The sequence below is a fragment of the Sus scrofa genome, chromosome 9 (assembly GCF_000003025.6).
Source record: "Sus scrofa isolate TJ Tabasco breed Duroc chromosome 9, Sscrofa11.1, whole genome shotgun sequence".
NCBI lineage: Eukaryota > Metazoa > Chordata > Mammalia > Artiodactyla > Suidae > Sus > Sus scrofa.
The window spans coordinates 29,692,054-29,715,584 of record NC_010451.4 but is presented as its reverse complement, the minus strand read 5'-3'; the positions used below and the strand labels follow the sequence as shown (position 1 = coordinate 29,715,584).

The window sequence follows — 23,531 nt, the reverse complement described above, 5'->3', positions numbered from 1 at the left end:
TTCCCTTACAAACTTTGTATTGAAAAGTGGACCCTAATTTTCCCACTAAAAAGGGGAAGAAGTCAACTAAATTATAGCCATATTTAGGGGTTTTTTGTTGTTCTTGCATCAGCGCTTTGTAGCAGCGAGAACTATATGAACTAATATTATAAGAAAAGGAAAACTTTCAAAATTTATTTAAAAATTGATGAGAGAAGAAAAAGGTCATCTTCATTCTCTATGAAGTAATGATGAAATTAGGGGCTAGAAATACACTTGGAAAATGTGATTATAAATTCCCAACATGGACTTAGACTCTCTCAAAAAAATGTAAATATAAATTGAAGATACTTTAATGTTTTGAGAATCAATATACTTGAATTTCATGTTTTGTGTTACCCCCCTTACAGCAAAAATTTTTTAAACGTTTTCTCTTTTAAATTAAGAAAAACTCTTGATAGAACTAAGGAACAAAAACATCATCACTGGAAACACAGTGAATGGAGGCAAGTGGCATGGACCTTATTAATAGGTTTTCACCATGTCCCTATAGCACACATTTTTCTGGGGCTAAGAGGAAAGTACACTTAGGCCAGTGATTCTCAACCCTGGCTGCATAGTGGATTTACCCAGGAACTTCTAAGAAATTCTTATACCTCACTCCACACCAAGCAATTAGGAATTTCTAGCAATGGAGTCCCCACTGATTTTAATATTCAGTCAATGTTGAGAACTACCGCCTTAAATTTTTTAAACTCTCATCCTTCAACATGTGCCAGGTGATCAGTCTCTTGGCTTTAAACATGCTCTTTCAAGCACATAAACAATAAAGAGAGGTCAATAATATCTTGAACCAATAGATAAGTATTTATTTATTTATTTGCATTTTAGGGCCACACCCATGGCCTATGGAAGTTTCCAGGCTGGGGGTTGAATCAGAGCCACAGCAACTCCAGATCCAAGCCATGTCTGCGACCTACACCACAGCTCATGGCAACACCCAATCCTTAATCCACTGAGTGAGGCCAGGGATTGAACCCCCACCCTCATGGTTACTAGTTGGGTTTGTGTCCACTACGCCACAACAGCAACTCCAAGTATTTATTTATTTGTCTTTTTAGGGCCACACCTGTGGCATAGGGAAGTTCCCAGGCTAGGGGTTGAATAGGAGCTGCACAGCTGTCAGAATGCCACAGCCACAGAAATAATAGATCCAAGCCACATCTGGTACCTACACTGAAGCTTGCTGCAATGCTGGATCCTTAGCCTACTGAGTGATGCCAGGGATGGAACCTAAATTCTCATGGATATTAATTGGGTTCTTACCCTCTGAGCCACAACAGGAACTCCCGATGAGTAATTTAACAACATGGTTGCTGGTCATGCAAGTTTTGTGGGACCATTCTCTTCTATTTCTCTTATAATATGCAATTGTGGGTATATACTACATACTTTTTTTTTTTTTTTTTTTTTGGCTGAGCTCATGGCATGTACAATTTCCTGGGCTGGGGACTGAACCTGTGCAACGTCTGCATCCAGAGTCATAGTGGTAACAATGATGAATTCTTAACCTGCTAATCCACCAGGAACTAACATACATTCTTTAAACAAGCAAACAAAAACTACAATACAATAGGTACAATACCACATGCCATTATATTCTTCAGGTGTACAACACTGCAATTTGACATCTGTACACATTACAAAGCGGTCATCACTAAAGCTCTAGTAACCATCCATTTCCATACGTTTGACTTCCCCTTCAACCTTTTCACTTTGCCCAAAATTACTAGTAATCAATTCTCTATATCTATGAGTTTGTATTGGTTTTGTTATGTTTGTTTTTTGTTGTTTAAATTCTGCTTATGAGTAAATTCATGTAGTATTTGTCTTTGTCTTATTTATTTTACATAGCATAATACCCTTCAAGGTCCATTCATGTTGTTACAAATGGCAAGTTTTCATTTTTTTATAATGATTTTTATTTTTTCCATTATAGCTGATTTACAGTGTTCTGTCAATTTTCTGCTGCACAGTAAGGTGACCCAGTCACACATATATGTATACATTTTTTTTTTCTTTTGTCTTTTTTGTTGTTTTTTGTTGTTGTTGTTGTTGTTGTTGCTATTTCTTGGGCCGCTCCCGCGGCATATGGAGGTTCCCAGGCTAGGGGTTGAATCGGAGCTGTAGCCACGGGCCTACGCCAGAGCCACAGCAACGCGGGATCCGAGCCGCGTCTGCAACCTACACCACAGCTCACGGCAACGCCGGATCGTTAACCCACTGAGCAAGGGCAGGGATCGAACCCGCAACCTCATGGTTCCTAGTCGGATTCGTTAACCACTGCGCCACGACGGGAACTCCTATACATTCTTTTTCCTCACATTATCATGCTCCATCACAACGGACCAGACATAATTCCCAGTGCTACACAGGATCCCAGAGCTTATCCATGCCAAAGGGTACAGTTTGCATCTATTAACCCCAAATTCCCAGTCCTTCTACTCCCTCTCTCTCCCTCTTGGCAACCACAAGTCTATTCTCAATGTCCACAATTTTCTTTTCTGTGGAAAGGTTCATTTGAGTCCTATATATTAGATTCCAGATATAAGTGAAATCATATGGTAATTGTCATTATTTTTAAGGACTGAGTAGTATTTATACACACACGCACACACAAACACATATAAAATCTCTACAACCCATCTGTTGTTTCTATTAAGGATCAACAAAATTCACAAATTTAAATATAGGTATCATGATATAAAGTACCCTCCTTTTTTCAAATACTAAGTTAAAAGAAGATCTTTATATCTTGCCTTAGACACAATGGCTTTAACTACTTGCCATACTCTTGCTACAGATTTGGTAAGTTTACTTACAGCATAATCACTTACAGGACCATTGCTAATGGTACCAAAACACTGTTAGATTTTCTTGACTACAACAGCACATGCACTAATGCTTTGCAGAGAATAGCAAATTATTTGTAGGATGCTGAAATTCAACGGAATGTTAGGTATCAGGGCAAAGAATGTTCAAGGCTTTAAAAAGGGGAGCTGTGTTAACAGGGGATAAAGAAACCAAATGGCTTCTGCACAATAACATTGATTTTAAAAGTAAATTGTTTTGAGAATATTTAAACTATATATATATATATTCCATTTTTATATATATAAACTTTTTAGTAAACGTTTATGGACCACATTGAAGATTTTCAAGTACTTTCACTTAATTTTTCAAAACTACAATCCTCACAAAAGCCTCTGAGATAGAAAGAAATTTTTATCATTACTTTACAGCTAAGAAAACTGGGTCTGAGAATTTCCACAACAGGCTTACAGCCCAACAGTTGATAATGAAGAAACAAGGACTTGAACCTGTCCTCTTCTACTTCTATCAATCTATTATACTTTCCATAATAGCTCACAGTTCCATGAACGTTTGCTGATAACATTTGTAAGAGAGATTTAGAGCAATTCATATCAGTATCCTATTGCTATTCTGTCAGAATCCAAACTAAAACCTACATTTATTGCTACTCACATAGTATAATTTTACTGTGGTGCCTTTTCCTCTTTATGATTATGTATTATTTTCTCCTAGGAATTAAAACATTTTGCAGACATTATCCAATTAAACCTCAGAAATTTCCTTTTAAAGTGATATGAAGTAACTGTTAGTCACTTTTCCCTTCTATATTTATATTTCTGTTAAGAGCTATAGAAAGCTTAGTGAACTAATAGTTTATAATTAGCACTGAATTTAAAACGGAAAAAAATTCTCATACCACTAGGGCAGCCTTCATTAAATTTATATAATAGCAATAGAAAGGGAGAAGCTTGGAAGTGACATAACAATACAAAATATGAGTTTGGGCTCATGCCGTGTGAACTAACATGTAGAGAAAAATTCACTATTATTGCTGGCTATAATAGAAGGTTTAAACTTTTTACAACCTATTTTTCTTTTAATGTAGATATACAAATACAAAAAATTAACATGCAGTTTCTTCAAATGTAGAGGGTACTGTGCAACCTTCTGACAGTTGCAAAATTGTAACATGATTTTTCTAATACTTCAAATAAAGCACTATTTTTAAATGTTTCATATTTAATCATCCTACATTTTATTTTATAAATATCAAATGATAACATTTGGGGAAGATTATTCCAAAAACCCAACTGATTATTTAACCCGTAACACTCTTAAATATCTAGCTTAGCATTTGATATTTTGACTATATCTATATTTTTTTATTTGCTTGCAGTATTTTGCCCTAAAGCAGAGACTGTTCCCAGAAATCTATATGACCATTATTCCATCAACTTCTTTACCCTTCCTTTTTCTTCTCTGTTCTCTATTCCCTGTTACCTAATGATGTAAAATTCTTCGAGGTCACATTATGTGTTGAATCTGAATGTATGTGTTAACATATAAGATTTCAAGATATCAACTGTATATGTAATTCATAACCATAAACTTATAGGGAATTAATCTGATGCAAATAAATGAGATTCAACTCATCATGTGTGAGACAATTATATTTCTTTATTCTTTCCATTTGGCCATCTACGGTACCTTGGGATGTCATCTCTACTTACTAGCAAAGTAATCCAATCATAAACTTATGGTGCCAGGCCCAGTCTAGATATGACAAGACAAGGAAGCGAACAGTTACTGAAACCTGGAGAGAATAGTTGTTTGCTGTGGGCTGGAATTTTCCGTATCAAGATGCAACAAATCCGTGACAAACTACCAGGAATGGAAACAGAAGTAATGTCCCAGCACCTTTCCGCCTACCATCTGACCCTTGCTGGTGCTTTGCATTGACGAATTCCAGGAAAAGTCAGATGATAAAGAAGCTCATTGATATATCACAAGTGAGTCATTGTCCAGGGGCCTATAGTGTGGTGTGGAAGGGTAGTGTGTGGGTAGGAAGCAGCAAACAGGAAATATAAACACAAGGGATTTTAAGGTATCTTTGTTATGTCTTCTGCAGTCATGCCTGAGCTACTACATATGAAATATGCCTTATGATTTATTTTTCCTTGATTTCTCCTTTTTTCTTATGGCTTCATAGTGACTTTTTTAATATGCAGAGGAGATAAATAGGTTTTATAATCTATGAAATATATTAACAGGCTATAAAGAGAGTGGGAGGGATTAATGGGACAGGTAAAATGAAGACTGCTGTTTTAGAGAATATTATTAAAGCTACTTTGTATAAAACATTTCAGATGCTCAAGTTGAATTTTTTTTTCCCTCTGGCTTTCAAAGATTTGAATAATCTAGACCAAAACTGACCTGAAAAGGCTTTGCTCTAATCACATGCTCTTCCTCTCCTTCAGTGTATACACCATTATCTGTTTGTGACTAAACTCCATAGAGCTTTTTCTTCATCCTCTAGGTGTGATTTCTGTTTTATCTTGCTGCCTTCTTCAGACTGATTTCCTCTAGAATGCATAGTGAATATCTCGAATCTCTCAGACAACTGATCCTCTATTCTTCTGAATCTTTATTTCCAGCTGTTTTATTTTCCTCCCCTGTACCATATAATTTCTATCTCTGCCAGCCATGACATTTAACCTATTAGAAGTGACAGCATTTCAGTTATCTCATATGCTTTAATAGAGATATTGTTTATTTTCAATTCTCATAAATGTAACTGAGGTACTGTACATTGTATGTTTGTTATTCATCTTTTATTCTCATTCCTATATCTACCTTTACATATCCCAGGTATCCTCTGGGTCTAGAAACCTGAAACCTCTATTTTGCATACTTTCTTACCAGTTATTAGGAGTTGCTGAAGAAAGATTTGGAGGTGAGAGAGAGACAGAAATTACTGTGTTTTTTTCTTTCTGGTTCTGTTGATACGTAGCAGCCACATCAGCTTCTTGGTTAGGCATTGCAGTGCCAATAAGAGCAGCTAAAGGGCCTCCCAGCAGCCTCAGCCAGCCACAGAGTTTCCCTGGATTAAACTCAGAAAGTGGCAGCAGCAACAGTGAGCACATTAATCTCTGAGCAGCTTACCCACTGACTGGCTTCCGTAGTAGCAGTAAAAGCTGTTTGAGACTGAAAGTCGATCAACATAGTGGGACTTTAGACCTCTGGCTCTAACAAAGCTTTAACACTGGGGATTCCAAGAGCCACAGCACCCACAGGCGATCCAGAAGCCTTAGTGACAGGGATTCTTGGCTCTGGGCAGCATTCCTATTATTTTTCCTTCCTTGAGGGAAGGTAGCATTCCTGACAGTTTCTCATCCTTGGGTTGCCTTACTTTTTTCACTTACATCCTTTCCAATACTTTTATACCTAATTTTATACATTAAAATCTTTCTCTAACACTTGGAGTGGTATCTGCTTTCCTGATAATACACTGACAAATACATCTTTCTTTAATCCTCCTTTTATTTGATGATTTTAAAATATTTAAAAATATTTAAAAATAAATGTTCATTACATAATGTGCATTATATAATTTGAATGCAATTTATTATCTATATGATTATCTTGCTTAAAGAATTTGAAACAAATGCCTTCTCTTTGCTGACATTTGATGAAACACCTTGTTATTTTCTTTCACCTCTGAATTCAATCATTTCTCAACATATAATGGCCTCTCCCAAATAATTTAGAATTTTTTTTAATGTATTTTCCTTCAGCCCCCCTCCCCAAATTGGGAGTTGCTTTCTCTCAAAATTTCTGAGCACAAATTTATATTGAAAGTATTGTATCATAATCATAGATCATTTATCAATGAATGTATTATTAAGTATTAACAGTATTGCTAAATAATAAAATTTGTTTCTCTTCTATAATAATTACTCACACATGCAGGTTTGAAAAATTTCTTTCCCCTTTATCCACTGTAATTGTGGCGTTCCTCCAATTCAGTCTTCTCTGTAATTATGTTTTAAATATCTTTATAACCTAACCTATGTAAAAACTTCAGACTCAAATGCACTTGAGAGTATCAAGGGTCAAAAAAAAATATTTGCAGATGAATTATGTCTAGGAAAAATAATCAGTGTGAATTCTCTCACTCTCATTTTTACCACCGGCATTGTGAAATTTAGTTTCTCACACCTGCAACTACCACACATCCCTCATATGTATTATAAGCTTATTAAAAGTGCTTATAAACTTTTATTATTCAAGGAAAACCATTACATTTATGTTTGAACTCATGTTAGACTAAAACACATAATAGGTCAAATCTTTAATTTGTGTACCATCATAAAAGTTTTATTACAGTCAGAAAATTAAACTGACAAAGATTTTGAAACATTGGTTTATATTCAAACTCTTCTCTATAATTCACTTACTTCTTTCATTCGCGAACCCTCATTTTGTTTCTATGGATTTCATTCAATTCCTTAATTCCTCAGAAAATCAATCTTAAGCCCCATCTTATCATACTGCTCTATTATTTCAAATCCTTTCATGGATAAACTAATAAATTGCTACTCCTAGGAATGCCTATTATTCTAGATCTCAGTCATTTTTCTCCTGCATTATGTAACTACAAATGGCACAATTTTGCCATGGTAATAGCTGTTAACTTACAGATGAATGCACAGCCATCAACATACAGGGAACACTCTGTGATATAATTTATGGAAATAGAAAATCTAGGGGAATACTTTATTGCTTCCCTTCCCTATCCAATGAGGTAACCCCTATTTGTTATTGTTATATACAAATGGACATTTCTTGCTGCATGTTTTCTTCCATATAGGGACTGTATAGTATAATCGTCCTTAGCATAGTTTATCTGAGATAATCCACAAACATATTATCCAGATAGTGCAGAACTATACTTGGCCCACAGAATTGTATGTTTCCTCATCATTTGAAAATTTTACATTAACATTTTGCTTTTAGCAAAGGATTCACTGGCTCCTACAGAATTCCAAAAAGTTTATAATTTCATTTTACTACATATATTTTCAATTCACTTGACTATATAAATACACAATGGATTTACTTTATCAGCACAAGATGAATGCTTCAAATTTATCCAGAGGCCAGTAGTGTCAACAAAAATTAACTTTTACATTCTTACAAGGAATAAGGTAAAGGCGTTCCCAGGTGGCCTAGATGTTAAGGAGTCGGTCTTGTCACTGCTGTAGCTTGGGTTCAACCCCAGGGCTGGAGCTTCCATATGCATGGGCATAGCCAAAAAGAAAATGAAGTTAAATAAAAGCAAAATGGCCCATAGGAAAAAAAGTTTTAAGAAATCTATTTTTTTTTTTTCTGGCTTTTCAGCTTTTCTAGGGCCACTCCTGCGCATATAGAGGTTCCCAGGCTAGAGGTCTAATTGGAGCTGTAGCCGCCAGCCTATGCCACAGCCACAGCAATGTGGGATCCAAGCTGTGTCTGCAACCTACACCACAGCTCACAGCAACACCGGATCCTTAACCCACTGATCAAGGCCAGGGATCGAACCTGCAACCTCATGGTTCCTAGTCAGATTCGTTAACCACTGAGCCACACAGGAACTCCCTATTTTTTTTTTTTTTTGGAAAACATTATGTTAATAACAAAAATATAGAGAAAAACATAATTATATCAAACATATAAAGTTAAAAAAAAAATCAAGATTTCCAGACAACACTTAGTTGTGAAGGTGTCTTAGTATTGAAAATGTATTCAAAGACTATGTCAAGATGTGCATTTCAATAGCATAAGGGGTATAATATAAAGATAGAAAACAATATCTGCCTACTGGTTTTCACCCAAATCACAACACTTTCTAAGATCTGGAGAAAGAGGTATTTTTCACCTGCCTTTAAATAAGCATACAAGTCTTTCCTACCTTAAACTTATCTTTGGCTTTGCATAGTTTTTAGAACAAGTATTTTGGGTCACTGCAACATAGTGATCACATCACCAGGTTTAAATCGAAATCCTTCTAATACATGCTATCAGACTCAATTTATTATTCTCTCTAAACCTAGTATTCTTATCTAGCAATAGGATAATAATTGATCTGCTTTGGATTTGTTATTAGGATTAGATGAGATCATGTACATAAAGTGTTTATCAGAGTATGTTTAGCACTACAGATTCTAAATATTCTTAAGCTTATATTAGTCTCTAATTTACGTAACATTTTTTTTCTTGTACATACACAATTTTTTTTTTTGTGGTACCTCCTTGAGTTTTCTCAGTCTCATCTTTATTTATTTATTTTATTATTTCCCCAACACAATTTTTTTCCATACACCAATATTTGATCTTGTCTTATACATACTCCAAAATTTGATGAATCTTAAGCTTTGATAACAGTTTATTCTTTATTCAATTGTTTCATTCTCGTTATGCCTAAATAATTTTATGAATATTTTTATTAAACAAATATAATTATGCTTTACATGTGTAGTTCACCATAATGAGAAAACTACAAAAAGTGTGAGGCTTTCGTTTCATATATGAACATAATCAACACTTCAATATCTCAGTAAAGTTATTTGATCTAACCAGTTGTGGGTCATTTTAATTTAATTAAATTTATGTATTTATTTTTTGTCTTTTTAGGGCCACACCCTTGGCATGTGGAGGTTCCTGGGCTAGAGGTCGAATTGGATCCTTAACTCACTAAGCAGGGATCAAACCTGCATCCTCATGGACACTAATGAGATTCATTTCCACTGAGCCATGAAAGGAACTCCTGGTTATGGGTCATCGTAATAGGCATAGTATTTGCCCCTTCAGGCTTACCTTAACTACTACTTCTTAGTTGTTTGCATGAAATTTAGCAGAGATTAAGCTACAAAATTTAGAAATGTCACTGTGCAATCAAGGTGCTTCCACATATTTGGTGATGTGCCTTATATGCCTAATTATCACTTTTAGAAATATACTGATTTTATCGATGTTTCAATTGAATAAATGTGATTACATGACGGATGCTTTCATGAATTTCATCTCAGTATAAAATACTTTTCGGTGAGCTCTCTTTAGTAAATAGCGTAAGTAAGTATGCAAACTTTTAAAGTGCTCATTTTGCAAAGGCTCCATTATTTCATTGGGTTCCAATATTCTGACACTCTAGATTTTGAGTCATTAGTTTTATTTACACCTGATTTTAAGGGCTTAGAATTTACATTCAGAACCCAGCTGCTTTTGGAGCTTACTGCATTACAATGTGCATGTGTGTGTGTATGTGTGTGTGTGAGCACACATGTCCATGCATGGGTGGTGGCGCTGTCCCAATTATTGGGCTGTATAAATTATTATAATACTAGTCATCATATGTCTAGTATTGTCTCCTAGTAGTATTATTTTCACTATGTCTGGCTATTCTAATTTATGAAAGTAAGATAATAAAATACTCCTACATGAAAAGAAAATATTGGCTAGACTGTCCAGATAATACGGTTGCATAGACTTTTGGAAGATAATGCCTAAATGCAAAGACTTGACGACATTGGCCAGTGTACTAGATCCTATTAAAAAAATATCTACAGGGGAGGAAGAATACTATAGACAAGTCTACTTGGCATATGCTTTCAGCAAGTTCTCCATTTATGTACTGAATTCATATTCATACATATATATCAGGAACTGTTTTAGATACCAGGCAAAAAAGCAATTGTGTGATGAAAATCTATGCTCTCAACAGACTGAACTACTAATGGGTATATGCCAACAATAAGAATAAAGGTAACATTTAAGTGATTTGTAAGAAGGGACTAAGTGATGTTATGAGGGCAAATGCAGAGAAGCATTTCAGAATAAAGGAAGGAGGTTATAGTATTGTTGGGATAGCTTTCTTGAGAAGATGACATTTATGCAGTAGTTTGAAGACAGTGAAAGTTTTAACTACATAGGATATGTGCATACCAATCAGAGGGAACACATTTGTATGCCTGATATATTCCAAAAACAATAGAGTCAGCTTAGCCAAAGGGAATGTTGTAGAACATGAGATCAGAGCACTAAGAATAAAAACAAGTTATTTAGAAATTTCAAGGCCATTATACTCCATTATAGTGTTTGCTTTTACTCTCAGGAAAATAGGAAGCCATTGGAGATTTCTGAGGAGAGAAAGATGGTCACTGGAAAAGGTTTTTACAAGACTCCCTCTGAATAGCAAGTTGAGTATATCCCATAGGAAGGCCAAAGGTGAATGATAGGATCTAGTTGTGTCTTTTGCAGTACTTCAGGGGAAAGTTTATGGTGCTTGGATATCTGGTATCGATGGATATATTCTAGAAATGATATAATTTTTAATTTATTCTAAGAGAATGTCTTAATCGAAGAGGAGATGTGAATTAAAGATGAGACATCAGAGGGATGCCAAGGCTTTTGGTCTAGGAATAAATAGAGTTGCAATCAACTACGATTGGGAATTCTACAGATGGAGCAGATTGGGAGAAGAGTTGAAAGTATGAAATTTGGTGTTGGAAAAGTTAGAGATGTCTTATTTATATTTGACTAGAAGTGAATAGCTAGCAGTTAGGAGATTTGTATGACATTCGGTTGTTGCTGCAAATGACAAATTTGGAAGTTTTTGGCATACAGCTGACATTTGAAATTTGACATCACAAACAGAATGAAAATAAATAATAAACACAAGAGATCCAAGTAGTAAGCTCTGGAAATTTCATCATGAAATAAAGAAAAAGAGAAGGATCCAGTAAAGCTAAAACTAACCTGAAAATTCCAAGATATAAAGGGATGAGTGGGATTTGCTGATCTATAACCTCCTATTTCTAAATTATTTATAACTAACAGTCAAGTCCAATCAATTTAGACATTTTTATTTTTATTTTCGGCCACATCCATGGCATGTGGAGGTTCCTGGCCCAGAGATGGAATCTGAGCCGCAACTGCAACCTATGCCACAGCTGCAGCAATATGGGATCCTTAACCCAATGCAAAGGGTACAGGATCAAACCCGCCCCACTACAGAGACAAAGCCAGATCCCTAACCCACTGAACCATAGTGGGAACTCCTGAGTATAGAGATTCTTATCAATACATATGTATATCAGCACATTTTATTTCAGTAAGCTCATGTTCAGCTAAGATGATCGTAATTATCAAATATCTGTTTCATAAGTTTAATATCATTGCTTTTAGGGGAAGGGAAGAGGGTGAACACTGAACAATAGCATTATTCCTAAATACTATAATAAAATATGAAGGAAGAAATTGATAAAGACCATTACTTGCAGGTAGTCTATTTTCCGTCATCTCAAGAACAGAACTTTCTTCACTAGCATGAATTATTTGAAACTTCTTTAGAAAACCTTTTTTTGTTGTTTTTTTGGCTTTTTTAAGGCTTCACCTGTGGCATATGGAAGTTCCCAGGCTAGGGGTTGAATCAGAGCTATAGCAGTACAGCCACAGCCCTGCCATTTCCAAGCCGTATCTGTGACCTACACCACAGGTCATGGCAACACTGGATCCTTAAGCCACTTAGCAGGGCCAGGGATCAAACCTGCATCCTTATGGATATGAGTTGGATTTGTTACTGGTGAGCCAAAATGGGAACTCCCATCTTTAGAAAATCTTTAATTAGCATTTGGCATGAGGTAGTTACATTCAGGTTTAACTTTCACCTTCAAGGATGTCTTTGCTTTGACCTTACCAATCTTTCAGAGGACACTCATGATTAACTTTCATCCAATTATTTTGGCTGGGAAACTGAATATTGAATTAGAGACTGAAATAGTTTTAAAATTAGGATAGGTGACCAAAGACAGCATCGTTATGAAATCCAATTCTTAAATTTTTCTCTCAATTTTTTTCTTCTCAGCTTGAAGAACTGTTTTGTCCTATACTTTCTCATATATTAGTTGCATTCCGTCACAAATCCCTGATGTGTCTATCTTTAAAATATTTATCAAACATGTTCAGGCATTTACATTTTTAATCAAGTCATCTTAAAATTTAGTAAAGTTTCTGCTTTTTGAAATTCATGTATCTCTGTCTCTGAGCTCTTTGAAATTGGGGACTTTCTGATTGTTTTTGTGATGCAGTGAAGACTTTGCATGTAGCAGATACTAAAGGATTTTTTAGTCAATTGAGTTTAGTTCTGATTCTTACCATCAAAATCAGGATTTTTGAGATATTTTTCTTTTCTTTCTTTCTTTTTTTTTTGTCTTTTTAGCGCCGCACTCATGGCGTATGGAGGTTCCCAGGCTAGGGGTGGCATGGGAAATGGGAGCTGTAGCTGCCGGCCTATACCACAGCCACAGCAACATGGGATCCGAGGCATGTCTGTGACATACATCACAGCTCAAGGCAACGCTGGATCCTTTACCCACTGCATAAGGCCAGGGATTGAACCCATGCCCTCATAGATACTAGTCGGGTTTATTAACTGCTGATCCATGATGGGAACTCCAGAGACATTTTTCTAACAGGACTATCATATGCTGTATTATAATTGCCTTGGACTCCCCCCCTCACATTCTACTTGTTACTTTTCACACAAACATCGTGCCACAGACAGCTATTAAAAGTCATAACCTGACAAAATTTCTCATCAGCTGAGGTACTTCTCATGTTCCCCACCAGTGCATCTCTCATCCATTATGTGGGATGTCACAAGGAACTTCAGGCCATCCAAGTGCAGCCTAGAAGCATGGCAAGTGTGTCATGGCTCAATGATTGCAGTGAAGAAAAAGGTGAATATGGAGTTCCCGTCGTGGTGCAGTGGTTAACGAATCCAACTAGGAACCATGAGGTTGCAAGTTCGATCCCTGGCCTTGCTCAGCGGGTTAATGATCCAGCATTGCTGTGAGCTGTGGTGTAGGTCACAGACGCGGCTCAGATCCTGCACTGCTGTGGCTGTAGGCCGGTGGCTACAGCTCCGATTAGACCCCTAGCCTGGGAACCTCCATATGCCGCAGGAGCGGCCCAAGAAATGGCAAAAAGACAAAAAAAAAAAAAAAAAAAAAAGGTGAATATATGTTCCCACCTTCTGTTGCTCAGTTAGGAATTATTAAAACACAGTATACATATTACTTTATAATAATCTGGGAACACTCAGCCTCAGTGGCCCATTGTGGTGACCAAACTTGAGGATATACACAAGTATAAATTTTCCTTCTTCCTTGTTTTCTTCTCCCCAGACTTCACTTAGGTCCCATAGGATGTCTTCACAAAATGAACTAGGGGATTTAGGCAGTCTCTTGTTAGAGGCTCTCCTTTTTGTGGGTAATATAAACTAAGATGTGTTTTTTCTACTTGCACACACATGATCAATTATACAGTACTGCCAGATCAAGCTTCAGAAAATGCAACATTCACTGTCTTTTTTATGCCTAGAAAATATCTCGTCTCTCCACCTCAATCAGAATTGATACCATACCTTGATATGTACACAGGAATTAAAACAAATTTTAATAAGTGTGACTCATTATGTCGTTTGCAAATGTTAAGTACTTTTAAAAATTTTATTGTAGTTGATTTACAATGTTCTATTTCTTCAGTACATAAAAGTGACCCAGTGATGCATATATATATATATATACACACACACATATATATACATACATTCTTTTTCTCACATTATCCCCCATCATGTTCCATCACAAGTGATGAGATATAGTTTCTTGTGCTATACAGCAGGATCTCATTGCTTACCCACTCCAAATTAAATTAAGATTAGATTTTAGGAGTTCCTGTCGTGGCGCAGTGGTTAACGAATCCGACTAGGAACCATGAGGTTGCAGGTTCGGTCCCTGCCCTTGCTCAGTGGGTTAACGATCCGGTATTGCCGTGAGCTGTGGTATAGGTTGCAGACGCGGCTCGGATCCCGCGTTGCTGTGGCTCTGGCATAGGCCGGTGGCTACAGCTCCGATTCAACCCCTAGCCTGGGAACCTCCATATGCCGTGGGAGCGGCCCCAAAGAAATAGCAAAAAGACCAAAAAAAAAAAAAAAAAAAAAGAAAAAGATTAGATTTTATTCTGGTGCAGCAAAAACAAATCCAACTAGTATCCATGAGGATGTGGGTTTGATCCTTGGCCTCGCTCAGTGGGTTGGAGATCTGGCATTCCCTTGAACTGTGGTGTAGGTCACAAATGTGGCTCAGATCACGTGTTGCTGTGGCTGTGGTGTAGCCCAGCAGCTATAGTTCTGACTTAACCCCTCGCCTGGGAACTTCCATATGCTGCAGTATGGCCCTAAAAAAGAAAAAAAAATTCTAAGGTGTTACTTTCCTTAAAGGCAGAAAATAAATTCACTGAATAAAAAAAAAAAAAAATTCTTCCAGAGTTCCCATCGTGGTGCAGTGGAAACAAATCCGACTAGGAACCATGAGGTTGCAGGTTTGATCCCTGGCCTCACTCAGTGGGTTAAGGATCCAGCGTTGCCGTGAGCTGTGGTGTCTGGTGACTTGGATCTGGTGTTGCTGTGGCTGTGGTGTAGGCCAGTGGCTGTAGCTCCAATTAGACCCCTAGCCTGGGAACCTCCATGTGCCCTGGGTGCAGCCTTAAAAAAAAGAAAAAAAAAAAAAAATCTCCCTCTCAATGCCTAGGCCAAGGGTTGTCATACTTCAGGCACCAAATATTTCTTGATGTGTTGAATTACATATCAATCATGGAAAACGCCTATAAATTTCTAAATCCTACTGAAAATCTGTTATTTTGAGAAAAATGGCCTTGAAAATATGTTTTAAATGCCACTTGATAACTCTAGGACATTTTAAGCTCTTTCCTTTAGACTTCCATTTATTCTCAGAGGTAGATGATAATTAGAAGCATCATATCAAATACAGGAGACTGCAGTAGAAGTGCTATTGTTTTTTGAGGTATATGACATAGATTTATGTTTTCTTTGTGATTTGCTGAATCTTCTCTCTTAAATCCTCATTTCTACATCTCTGTAATGGGGAATCAAAAGCTGTCGTTCTTACTAGACAGGGTGCTATTAAGTTCAAATGCAAAAAAGATGTTTGCAAAATAATTCTGTGATCTGTAAAGACGTAAAATGAAAATTACTACACATAAAAGCTTTCCTCCTCAAGATTTATGTTTGAGAATTCACTGACTATAATTTAACAAAAAATCTTTAAATGCCTGACAATATCTAGGTATTGCACAAAAAAGAAACATAATTTTTAAAATTATCCTTTCTCTATTTAAAAGTCAAAATATCCACTAGCAAAACTTTTGAATTTAACACATAGACATTGTAGGAAACAAAATAACTTCATTACTTTTATTATAAACATATAGAGAGATTTTTTCGTCTTTTTGTCTTTTTCTAGAGCCGCACCCACAGCATATGGAGGTTCCCAGGCTAGGGGTCTAATTGGAGCTGCAGCCGCCAGCCTACACCAGAGCCACAGCAACACGGGATCTGAGCCGTGTCTGCAACCTACACCACAGCTCACAGCAACGCCAGAGCCTTAACCCACTGAGTGAGGCCAGGGATCAAACCCGAAACCTCATGGTTCCTAGTCAGATTCATTAACTACTGAGCCGCAATGGGAAATCCTATTATAAATATTTTAAATTCAAGAATTAATTTCCCTAATATCTGAAAAAACAGAAAAATACAAATGTTTCTAAATTTTATATTTGTGTATTGTGTTGACAATATCAGTTTGATGTGGTTTACAAACCTTAAAAAGCCCATCAGCTCAATTAAGTGTAATATTTTTAAAGAGGAAAAAATAAATTCAACGAAAATCTACATGAATTTTAGTATATTAATTTTTTAGCTCAATTTCTCTTTGGGAGCCAGTAATATATGAATAGGTGATGATAACAATAGCAATATAAAAATACGTAGTTGCTTGCTGTTGTATAATTATAGAGTTTAATTTAGCATTATGTATTTTCTTGCCTTAGATTCATTAAATATTAGTTGCCATTATTGATTTCCCTTTTTACTCCTCATAGCTCTATTTTTAAATACCAATCAAAGGAAGGCAGACTCTTTCCAACAGAATCAACTAAGTTCTGAGACTCCATGTCAACCATAAACTCATCTGGTACACCGGAAATTTTTGACGTTTCTTCAATGAGGCCCTGCGACATGAATGAGTCAGTGGACAAAAGAAATATTAAGAGCAAGGCTAAACTGTCTGCCTGACCACAGGGAGATAGCTGCAGTTAATGAACATGTTTAATCATGAGAGAGAAGGCAATAAAATGTACTGAAGAGTAAACAAAACAATAAACTTTTTTTCAATTGAGCATTTTAAAATATTGATTTATTCAGTCCCTCTTTCAGTCAGACTCAAATATAAGTTAAAAAAAAAAATCTATCACATCTGGTAAAATGAGAATGCCCAACTCACTAAATTGCTTGAAGAAAATGCTCTCAATTTAGATAGAAAGGAGAAATGTACAACCAAAAATACCAGGGGGTTTTCAAACAAGGCTATCGCCACATTCCAGGCATCACAGTTTAGTAAAGTTTGAAATAAACTTGTATGTAAAAAGAAAGCATTTTAAAAAGTTAGAAAATGAAAAGAGCATAAATGTTCTCAAACATGGAAACATGACATGATGTGAAAATTCTGGATATATATGTGTTCATAAATCTTCACAGAAAGAAATGTCACCTTTTACACTGTAAGATTTACTAAAAAGCCAATTACACCCATGTGGCTGGGAATTACAGTTTTAGATTCTCTGTCAATTGGATATACGATGTCCTAAAAGGGGATTATAAATACAATGGCCTCAGACACAGAAGCTTTGGACCAAAGGAGAATGGAAAAACTAAAATCCTTAATAAATATCAAATCTTTATGTCCATCTTTGCTACAGAAACATCTCAATATTTCTTGCTATATTAAAAAAGGTGATATGAAACTGATTTCTGTTTTCCGTATATCACTAATTCTGTGATGTCAATATGCCCTAGTTATTCAACAATCCACATTCCAAATAATCTTCATTTTTAACTACAATTATTCAACAAAAATACGTTGTGTGCATATGGTATTCTTAGCACTGGCTTGGTTGTTAATTTTCATGTTCACAAAACAGAAATCATCACTGTACTCGCAATAATTATTGTCCTATGGAGAGACAGTTATTAACTGAACAATCAGACAAACGAATGCAATACAAGAAAGTACCATGGGAAAATTTAACAAAGAAGTAACAAGACTATCAGTATCCAAAGCCTAGACCTACAACTGGTATGTCTATGAGTCCTAGAACCTTATTCCCAGGTCTGAATTTCAATTCTATTAAGGTATAGGCATGAAACAGGGAGGATATATAACAACAATTTCAAGGCAGATGGAGCAGCCAGGAATTACAGTGAGTCCTTGTAGTTGACCCTATTTTGGATTGCAAGGAACGGAAACTATGTGGTATAATTATTAAAGCATAATCTCATTATTAGAGCAATATCAATTGCTCACAGAATCAAGGGGAAACTGAACAATCAAACTTGGAAAGCAAGCAGAAACTAAAAAGGCATGTTAGGCCGAAATGAAGGAAGAATAATATATTCTTTTTTAGTAGAAAAATTCTGCTTAGTGTGCTATTGTGTTGTAAGACATGTAGAACCTACAATTGCTAGACAGCACTGCCATTTTCTCAGGGTATTTAATCAATTATTTGCCGCCTTCTTCCTTCCTTTAAATTTAAAGTCATGGTTTGACTGTTTATTTAATACAGTCTAGTTCTCATAATTGAGCCCTAGGGACTAGGTGTAGAAGAAAGAAAATATCCCTACTTTAACCATTGTAGTGGGAGACAGAGCATTTCAGATTTTCTACATTTCAAACAAATGCAGTTTATTCACAAGATTATGGTGACTAGAGAGTTAAATTTGTAACAAAAATTAAAGACTTTCTGAGGATTTTATTTTTTTTTGCAAAAAAAAAAAATCACTGGGGATTTTAAACATAAGAATAACATGATTAAATGGCTATTTGAATACCACTGTGGCTAATATACTGGAAGGAAACAAAAGAGAAAGCGTAAAAACAAATAAATTAAGAGTCAGTAATCCAAGATAGGAACAGACAGGCAATAAACTAAGATTAAAGTGAAGGTAGTGGAAATGGAGGAAAGATGTTATTGACATGGAATAAACAGAATGGTAGAGTTTAGGGCAATGGATAGGATTCAAGCATGCATGGCTTTCAGTTTTCTGACTTGAGAAGGAATTTAGTAAAGTTAGTTTAAAATCCCAATTTATATAATACATCATTTTAAAAGAATAAAGGAATAAGCACATGATCATCTCAATAGATGTAGAAAAAGCACTTGAGATCATTGGGCATCTCACCCACCTTGTTCAAAATGAAGCAGATATAGAGGGAAACTATCAAACTGATAAAGGGCATCTATGAAAAACCCTCAGCTACTACCACACTAAACTGTCAAAGGCTAAATTTTTTCTGCTAACATGAATAAGAAGAGGATGCTCATCCTCACCACTTACATTAAATATTAAACTAGATGCCCTCACACAGCAACTAGACAAGAAAAACATAAAATTTAATGTATTACAATTGGAAAGGAGAAAGGAAAAATATTTCTATTTACAGATTACAATGATGGCATACATATTGAATCCCTAGAAGTTCACTTAGAAACCATTAGAAGTGATAAAATCAAAAGGTTTTTAGATCCAGAATCAATATAAAAAAATTCCCTAGCAATAAAAATCTGAAAATAAAATTAAGAAAACCATATATTTGCAATAGCATCAAACGTAAAAAAAGATTAAGAAAATATTTAAGAAAAAAATGCAATGTTTGAACACCAAATAACACATCATTAATAAAAATTAAAGAAGACCTAAACATATGGGAAGACATAGTACATTCACTGATCAGAATTATTAATATTATTGAGATAGCAATAATCCTCAAATTGAATCATCTTCAGATTCAATCTTCATCAAAATCCCAGCCAGGTTCTTTGGAAATTGAGATGAAGATCTCAAAATTCATATGAAAATTTAAGGAACCCAGAATAACTTAAATAATCCTGATATAGAACAAATTTGGAGGGCTCAAATTTTCTGATTTCAAAACCTACTAAAAATTTATAGCAAAATCATGATGGTGTGGTATTAACATAAGAGTAGCTATATGGATCAATGGAGTAGAATTTTTTTTTTTTTAATTTTATTTTGTCTTTTGTCTTTTTAGGGCAACACCCATGGCATATGGAGCTTCCCAGGCTAAGGGTCTAATCAGAGCTGTAGCTGCTGGCCTACGCCACAGCCACAGCAACCCCAGATCCGAGCTGTGTCTTCAACCTACATACACCACAGCTCAAGGCAATACCGGATCCTTAACCCACTGAGCAAGGCCAGGGATCAGACCTGCAACTTCATGGTTCCTAGTAGGATTAGTTTCCTCTGTGCCACAATTGGAATTCCTAAGGAAAAATAATTTATGTGACATTATAAATAGCATAGATATCAGCTCCAAGGGATTATTCCAGATTCTGGTTCCCTTGATGGGAACTCCTGTAGTAGAATTTTAACTCCAGAAATAAACTCTCATTTATAGTCAGGTAACTTTTGGCAAAGGTTTCAAGACAAGTCAATGTGGGAAAGAATAATCCTTTCAACAAATGGTCCAGGGGAGTTAGATATACACATGGAAAATAATTAAGTACCTACTCTACACCATATAAGAATATTACTTAAAATAGATTAAAGACCTACAACTATATAAATCATATAAGAAAATGTACACAATCTATTTGTCAACTCAGACTAGGCAAGAGTTTCTTAGAATGACACCCAAAGTACAACACCTGGCGTTGCCGTGGTGTAGGCCGGCAGCTGTGGTGTAGGCTGGAAGCTGTAGCTCCTATTCAACCCCTAGCCTGAGAACTTCCATATGCCACAGGTGCGGCCCTCAAAAAAAAAAAAAAAAAACCCTCAAGGTTATGGAAATGAGGGAAAGTCTCAAGAACGCCAAGAACGCGTCCAGGCAAAGAAAACTAATCAGAATGGAAAAAGACATTGTCATGCTTTGGGGCAGGTGGGTAAAGTGGAAGGTAGCCTGTGAATTGTGTTAGAAGTTGAAAACCACAATGATTTCTCATATGAGGGTGTATGTGGGTGTTCCCTTTAGGGGTAAAACATAATGGAAATTGTCCTTTAATTTGGCACAGGCGGTAAATTAATGACGCCTAGGGAATCTAACTTACACATCATACTGCTACTACAGATTTTCTGTATGTTTGAAATTACTAGAAAGTAAAAAACTTTTCAAAACAAACACGTTAGAAAAGTAGCTAAGACACCAAATTTCTTTTTAGAGGCCAAGCCCTAACCAGATTCAGTTCACTCAAAATGGTTTTCACCGCTCTTGTAGGAAAGCACATACTATTAAAAGGTACTGAGAGAAGCTATTAGCAGTCACTAGGTCCTGGGGGTTGTGAAAGACCTGGGATACTGGAGAAACAGTGGGATTTTTGAATCACAATTTCCCCTATCAAACCACTAAAAGGTAAGAGTCATAATACATGAATTTAGTAAAGTTAGCATGATACAAAGCAATACATAACAATCAGTAATTCACTAAAAATCAATACACTAAGAACAAGTATCAAAAAGAAAAATTAAGAAAATAATCCCATTTACAACTGCATCAAAAAGAACAAAATACCTGGGTATAAACTGAGCCAATTATGTGAAAAACCTGCACAATAATAATTACAAGATACTAATAAAGAAATTGAAGCAAAACATACATGGAAACATTTTCTGTGATCAGGTATCAGAAGAATATTGTTAAAACGTTCATCCAGCCACAGCAGTACACACATTCAATTTACTCTTACACAATTAAAACGCCATTTTTCATGGAAACAAAGCAAACAATCCTATCATCTGTGTGGAACCAAAAAGGACCCCAAATTGGATGGCTTGAGCCGAAGAAAGGAGAACAAGCTGAAGTCAATCCTCTTCCTGACTTCAAACTACACAAGGAAGAAGCTGAGGAACCAGAATTGGCACAGCAACACACACATGCACCAGAGGAACAGAACTGAGACCCCAGAAATAAACCCAGGTGTACGTGGTCAGTTAATTTATGACACAGCTGCCAAGGGCATACACTGGGAAACTCCACCAATCAATGATACCAAGCATATTAGGTACCACACACCAAAGAAAGGCAACTGTCTACACCACACACAAAACTACCTGAAATCCACCAATTTCCGCATCAAGCCTTTCCTCTGAAAATGGAACCCCACACACACCCCACTCCTGCCCAGCAGTCAGCCACATCCAGGAAGCTTCTCCCCAGGTTTTCTTTACCTTTTACTCCAGCGGTGGCACCTCCCAGCAGGTCCTGAAGCAGCTGGGCTCCTGTCTGCCTGGACAGGCCTGTGCTGTCCAGAAGCTGAAGCTCCGAAAAGTCCTAAGGAGACCAACCTTCTGTCTGTGTCCACTCTACCAGGCATCAATCAGACGCTAAAGCCCTGGCAAATCCCAGATCCAGTTCAGCCACAAGCGTGATGCCAGCGAGCTTCGTAGGAGCCCACAGGTTATTAGGAAAACACCTAAGAAGACTACATAAAAGCCACCGCGGGTGGGGCACGGCTGGGTGTCCCACCACCCTCGCCTGGGGCTGGGCTCCAAGACAGCTGGGCTCCGCGTCAGCTCCTCCAAAACTGCAGCTCAGTCCCAGCAAGGAAAGTAACGCTGAGCTGGGAGGTTGATCCCGCGAGACCTGGATTTATTCAGGGGGTGGGGTGGGGCAGGGCGGGGGCGTGAGGGCAGGGCTCTGGATAATACTTTTTAATTTTCTTCCATGGGGAAAAAGATAGTATATGTTCCATGCAGAAAAGAATAAGCCCCGTATGTGTGGCCAAATAGGTAGAATATGATTGTGTGAAGTGATGTTCATTACGTTACTAGTCTCCCATTCCAATCACAAGTAGGCTTGTAAAGTAAGCTCCTTCCTGGCTTCCTTCTTGTTGAGGAAGGTTATGAAGCTTGATCTGGCAAATGAGTTGTGGATAACACAAATCACTTGTGGGCCAGAATACTAACAGCCTTTGGAAGGTACGTAACATACCCTTTGGAAGGTCATTTTTCCCCTCTTCCATGATGACGGGCAGTTTCCCAAATAAGGCCTGTTCTGTCTGCCTAGATCCTGGAATGCAGTCATGCAAAGATCCCTCCTTGCCCATCCAAGATGGACAGTGTGGCACAAGTAAGAAGGAAAACGTTGTCATTTTAAGCCACTAAAAATTAGGGATTTTATCTATGACAGCAAGCATAAATTAACATTTCCTTACTCATACATTTTCACTTAAATTTCCTCCCATAGTATCCTATTTGTAAAAGTTTAGCTACTTAGATGTCTATTAGAGTGTTACATCAAATAAGGGAAGAAATTTCATCTGAACTTTGAAGCAACAGGTATTACACAAGAAATATGTTTCCTAGTGTTAGGAAATGTGAGGAAGAGAAGATATTCCATTGAGTGAAATCCAAGAGGGCCAAGAGATGATATTAAGATGTTTCCTTGCAATGCTTCTTTAAGCAAGCAGACCCTATAGGGCATTCCTGGGGCAGGCCTGTCCCCTTATCCTCTGCTATAGCTCTTCCCTGAAGTACCTAGATAATAGTA

At 36.6% G+C, this 23,531-nt stretch overlaps 1 long non-coding RNA gene across 1 annotated transcript in view; it reads right to left on the bottom strand.

The window, feature by feature from the left end:
• LOC110255423 overlaps nucleotides 1-22,581 on the bottom strand; it is a 189,877-nt gene extending 167,296 nt beyond the window's left edge. The window contains exon 1 of the long non-coding RNA XR_002335600.1: nucleotides 22,211-22,581. This is a non-coding gene — a long non-coding RNA (uncharacterized LOC110255423). The remainder of the gene's footprint in view (nucleotides 1-22,210) is intronic.